At 45.1% G+C, this 6,000-nt stretch overlaps 1 protein-coding gene across 2 annotated transcripts in view; it reads right to left on the reverse strand.

The window, feature by feature from the left end:
• Positions 1–5,575, reverse strand: part of CSRNP3 (cysteine and serine rich nuclear protein 3) — a 99,655-nt gene extending 94,080 nt beyond the window's left edge. For both annotated transcript variants that reach the window (XM_015634785.3, XM_015634787.3), the window contains exon 1: positions 5,274–5,575. The gene's annotated coding sequence lies outside the window, so the exon portion shown is untranslated. The remainder of the gene's footprint in view (positions 1–5,273) is intronic.
• Between the last annotated feature and the right edge of the window lie 425 nt (positions 5,576–6,000).

Consider the following 6,000-nt stretch of genomic DNA (forward strand, 5'->3'; position numbering starts at 1 on the left):
GACTGCATCTGGAAGACAGCATGGTTTCTTCTACGCTATCACAACAGTAAGGCTTGACAATTTTTTCATAATTCCGTATATTATGTTTAAAATTAAAACAGGTAATTGTTCTTGTCAAATAGGAATTCACACTTAGGTGCAAACACATAGTCAAAACATAGATGATTAAGGGGAGGAACTTGAGGGGGAACAGCAGAGTGCCTGATCAGCTTTCAGTGATCAGAATTTCTTTTGTAATAAAGAATATTTATACCCCCTCAAACCAGTATCCTGCTTTGCAGTTGAAAAATCCTTGTTGCCATGGGAACTGCAAAAGAAGCCAGTTGTGACATAGCAAGGCTATAACAGAAACAAGTCTGCTGTGAAATGACCAACAGTCCAGGATTTTGTATAAAAAATGCTTGAGCATTTTCAACCTGAAAACAAAATGCTGCCTCAAATCTTACTTCCAAATCCTTCTTCCACAAATACTTTGCAAATTTTCACTAAAGCCTGATCATACATATAGACATTGTTTATACAAAATGAGGTAAATTTGTAATTCATATCTGCTACATCCAGTGCAAAAATACCTACTTCCATATGTGTCTTTTCCAGATATATTTGGTACAAAGTGTATATTAGTGATTTACATTACTGTACTTTGTGTAGAGGGACTGAGCAAACAGATCTCAAAAAACCAGAAGAGACAAAAGACTAAAGTACACGCACACAAAAAAAATACTGCATAAGACAAACTATATAAAGGAAGACTCCTAATGCTATTATATAAAACAATATTTCAAGGGTATACATATAATTTGCCCTTTGTATCTGTTCTCACCAGGTAACAAAAAACAGTGCTTGATTACTAAAATAGAACATCATGCCTTTTGAGAAAGCTGTTGGCACTTCAAAGCAAAGTGAAAAGGCAGTGTCAAACCCAGAGTCATGCAGTTCCCACTTGAACACAAACAGTTTGCAGAAGTGTGAATAAAAAAACCCAACAGGCTGATCAAAGGATCCATGTAATAACATGGAATTCGTATTTTCAAACATAACCCCTTCAGCACCCCATTATAATCTTATTGAGGCAGTACATTTATTTTCCTGTCAAATATGTGTATAATACAAAATGTCTTGAGAACATCACGTGATAAGTACTGCACTAAAATGGTGTGACCTTTAGGTCACATATGCTTATTTGTGGCACAATAATGAAGTTGGAGAGAACTCTGAAGAAAACAGTTTTGCAAAACAGTTACCTACAAAAACTGCTTTCGTATGTGAAAGCAGTCTCATATATGTTTAAAATAACTTTGAACATTATAACTACTGAAGTATCAGATTATGACTAATTTAAACAGAATCCCAGGAAACTAGGTACAAGTCTTATCTGTAGACTGGCTCATGGTTCCAGATTGCTTTGCAGAACCCTTAATTATGAAATACATTCTTTTTATCTGTTCTAACAGCACTTGTTTATCAGACAGCACGTTATACAGAATATATTATCACTGAAACCAATTAGTTTGGATTACTTTCATTTCATCCCCCTCCCTGGAGGGCAGATAAGAGCAGCAATCTCCATTTTGGCCATGCCCACTTTCCTTTTTGACCTAGCCTGCATTCTCTGGCACAGAACTGCACAGTTGCAAAGTGCTTGTAAGTAACTGAGGATGTAACGTCAAGTAACTGAGGATATTGAGAGTAATGGAAAGCATTCTCAATGGAGAAATGGCCTGGGGAATGAGAAGTGCAACAGGCTTTTTTACCTGTCAAAGCCATAGAGCAAACAGGATGAGGAGATGAAGAGCAGCAATACCTGCATCTTTATTAAGGTCTGCAAAAGTACTTAAACTGATCTCAAGAAGTCAAGCAATTTACAACAAAGTCAATCAGTTTAGTAAGAAAACCTTTAAAAGGTAAGACTTTACTTTCAGAATGGCGTGGCATTATTCATTTGACAAGCTTTTAGAATTAGCAAAAATATAAGCTTCCTTAAATGGGTTGTGGGGTAAGAAATCAACTAATACAGTATAAGGATGCATACTAGAAACAGCAAAAAACAAAGGAAAATATTAAATCTTCTAGATCATTTTACATGCACATATCAGTTCTTCACTTAACACTTCATCTATTTGATGAATCCTTTTACCTTTAACACAAATGCTCTATTTTTATTCCTTTCATACGCACATTAGGAAGATGTCTTCACTGCCAGAGATGTCTGTGGGAGACTGGAAAGACTGATGTCTAGAGACACTCTGGAGTGCATGTGTAAGGGGGCAGGGGCAGGTCAGGCCTGCTCCATGCCCCCCACCCTCAAGCCTGTGTCCCAGCCCTGCTGTGGCTGCCAATTCCTGGCACGGGGAGGCAATACTCCACACCCCACCTCTGGAGCCCCTAACCCAGCTCCTAAGGGGCCAAATGACCAGAAGTCCCACCTGGGGGAAGAGCACAGGAAGGCCAAGGGGTATTTAAGGCCAAACACAAAGCAATCAGATGTCTTGACCCTACTTCCTCTTGGAATTTTTATCTGAATACCACTGGAATCCAGGACCTGGTACTGATATGTGTCCTTTTCTGTATCCTTATCTGTATTCCCTCTTCTTGGAATTTTTGAGAACTTAAAACTGAACTGGCTTAGAATTTGCTAAATTGAATGGGCCACGTTAATGCTTTGAGAAGTGTTTTATGTTGACTGAATGCTGCATTAAACCCTTCTCAAACTTTTTTGATTTTCTAAAGTTGCCAGTAAAGTTCTTTTTGTTGTTTTGATGTCTTGAGAATACCTTGTCAGTACTTTTCCTGTGGGTCTAACTTAGAGAACATCAACAGGTGTAAGCCCTTTTCAATGGCTCATCAAGTGAGTTGCTTGGGGCCTTTACAGCATTCAAACCTTCTTATTCTCTGGCTCAACATTTCTCTAAATTATTGTGTTGGGTTTGGGTGGGAGAGAGTTAAATTTCTTCATAGCAGCTTGTATGGCACTGTGCTTTGGATTTGTGCTGGACACAATGCTGGTAATTCCAGGATGTTTTTGCCATGTGCTTACACACAGTCAAGGCCTTTCCTGCACCCACACAACCCTACCAGTGAGGAGAACGGAGGTGCACAAGGAGCTGGGAGGGGACACAGCCAGGACAGCTGCCCCCAGCTGTCCCCAGGGACATCCCACACCACACAGTGTCACGCTCAGCACACAAACCTGGGGGAAGAAGGGGGATGTCTGGAGGAACAATGTTTGTCTTCCCAAGGCACCGCTAGGTGTGGTGGAGCCCTGGCTGTCCTGGAGATGCTGAACACCAGCCTGCCCATGGGAATGGTGGATGAGTGCCTTGTGTGGCTTTGTCTGTGTGCACAGCTTTTCCTTTACCTACTGAACTGCCTTTAGCTCACCCACAAGTTTTCTAACTTTAACCCTTCTGATTCTCCCCTCTCCCACTGCTGGAGTGAGCAAACAGCTGTGCAGCATTTAGTTGCCAGCTGGGGTTAAACCAAAACCATCAGTCACTATCAACCACCTGTAGAATATTCTCCTACAGAAAGTAAACCAAACCACAGTTCAGCTCCATTCACCCCCCTTCACTTTGAACAAACAGACTGATGTAGTACATCCGTGCAGTAACATCTGTCTGTGGTTACAGCAAGCTGTGCTGCCAGTGTGACAAGCGCCAAACAAGGCTGTCTGCTGATCTGTAGCGTCTCTACAAGGCCATTTGTTTCCAAAATACAACAATTTACAATAGTGAATGTGTGTTGCAACACACATTACAACCTCCTGCAGTTGCTTATTGCTTATTCCCTCCACAGCCATTGCGATGCAATCACAGAGGCAGGAAATAATTTTAAATTGTCATTAGAACAACCTCACAGAAACAAAATCTAAATACTAAGACACAAGACCTATTACAAAAATAAATTCACAGCAAGATAACAGTGTATGCTGCAAACACTTTTCAGACTATTACACAAGTAAGGGTCCTCACAGAGTGAAGAAACTAGTCTATATACAAATGTTTTATATTCCATATATACTTCCTAACTCGAAATACAGATTTCCCAAGGTTCAACCAAACTTCTACCACATATTACAGAAAGTTCTATTTATTTCATAGGAAAAAGCTAAATAGACCTAAAAAGCTTTATGATGTGTAAGAACACTTCAACGCATGCTTAGTCACACACCATCCATATTTTCTCATATTGCTGCATTTAACTGCATTCTCTAAAACAAATTATGATGAGATTTTTAGTGACCAGTAAGGGATGTCGCTGAGCTAACCTGATCTACTGTTCAAACAATAAACACGAAAATAACATATTGAAACAATAGCCACAGATAAGAACAGGCATACAAAAGGGGCAGACTTTTCCTTATAATCAATTTTTAAAACCTGTATTTTAGAGACTACTTTAGTCTGCTTTCCTCTGACAAGACTAAAAAGCACATAAGTTGTTCTGGAATTGCCCTAGGGTATGTCACTCCAGCACCTCTGCCCTTGGGTCTTTATTTACTTTGCCACTTTTCAGGGTAAATATACTGAAATTTACAAGTCCCTTGGAGCTTTGTTTTTTCCACATACACTACACAAAAATCCAATCTCCAATTTGCACACTGATAAAATAAAGGTGACTAAAGCAGATGTGAAATCTTTTATGGCAGACTTTTGTTAGCCATCTTTTCCTAGTAAAACATACCCTCATTCAGAACACTGCAATATATGCTGGGTTTAATTTAATGGTTAATCACCCATTAAGTGTGAAAGAAACATGGGAAACTGAGCATGCTTTGCAGCCTGAAGCAATCTATTTATTATTTAGCTCTACTAGCCTGGGTCAGCCACTGGCTCTCGCAACTGTTCGTCTTCCTGTCCACTTAGACCAGATGTTTTAGACAAAGAATGAACTGGAGGTATCTCGCTGCTCCAGAGTTTGCTGTGCTGAGTGGGTACAGAACACAGTTTCTCACACAGGACTACCAGAGTCTCGCGGCACCGCAGGACCTATCCAGAACCACAGATTACACAGAAATCCCCTGAGCCGTTTCCCATTATTCGCTGTGCCGGGGACAGCTGGGTCTAGCGCAGCTCTGTCCGTGCCCTCCGTGCAGCGAGGCGGCCGGGCCCGGGCGCTGTGTGCCGGCACCCCCGGCCCAGCGAGGCCCGCCCGGACAGACACACACACACACACACACTGGGAGCTCCGAGCCCAGCTGCAAATGGAAGTGGCAGCACCGAGGGACAGCCAAAACCCAGGGAGCCCCGAAGGGGTGCCGCAGGCCACCTTACCTCGCATCCCTTTACGCCTCAGGTGTTCCAAGCGCCAGGAGAGACAGGCGGTCTCACAGGCGGGGATCCAGTAAGTCTCCGGTTTGGGGACAGCCGCTCTCTCTGGGTGACCACAAACGCAGATGCCAGCGGGGTTTGTTCTCCTCACCCAGATCTCCCGGTTCCTGGGCTGGCAGCGGGAGCGCCGGGCTCCACCGCCGCCTCTGCGCCTGCGAACGCGCACTGCGCCTACGGGCCCTCACCTGAGGCACCGGTGCTCCAGCGCTTCCTGGCGCCTCCCAGGCCCGCCGGCCGGCCCCGCGCCGGCAGCCGCCGCCAGCAGGGACGCCGAGCCCCCGCCCTCCATCGCCGGCAGAGAGCGGCGAGCGGCGCTTCCGCAGCTCCGGGGCGGGGTGACCCCGAGCGGCTCCCGCGGGCCGCTCCGCCCTCCCCGGACCGCCCTGGGGAGCTGCTCGGCCTCCGCCTCCCGCCCGGGGCTGCCGGTGCCCGGGGAGCGGTCGCGCCCTGCCCGTGCCCCTCACCTGCGCTGCGGGCGCGGCCGGGCCGGGCCGGGCGGGCCGGGCCAGCAGCGAGCGCTCCGAGCCGCACGCACAGCCCGCGGGGATGCTGCGGGGACACGCCTGAGCATCCCAGGTGTCCCATGTGTTTGTCACGGGTGTTTCCAGTACAGCTACAGATTTGTTTACAAAACAAACAACAAAGGAAGGGGTACCCAGGCAAAACCACA

Source organism: Parus major, chromosome 7, assembly GCF_001522545.3.
Source record: "Parus major isolate Abel chromosome 7, Parus_major1.1, whole genome shotgun sequence".
Taxonomy (NCBI): Eukaryota; Metazoa; Chordata; class Aves; order Passeriformes; family Paridae; genus Parus; species Parus major.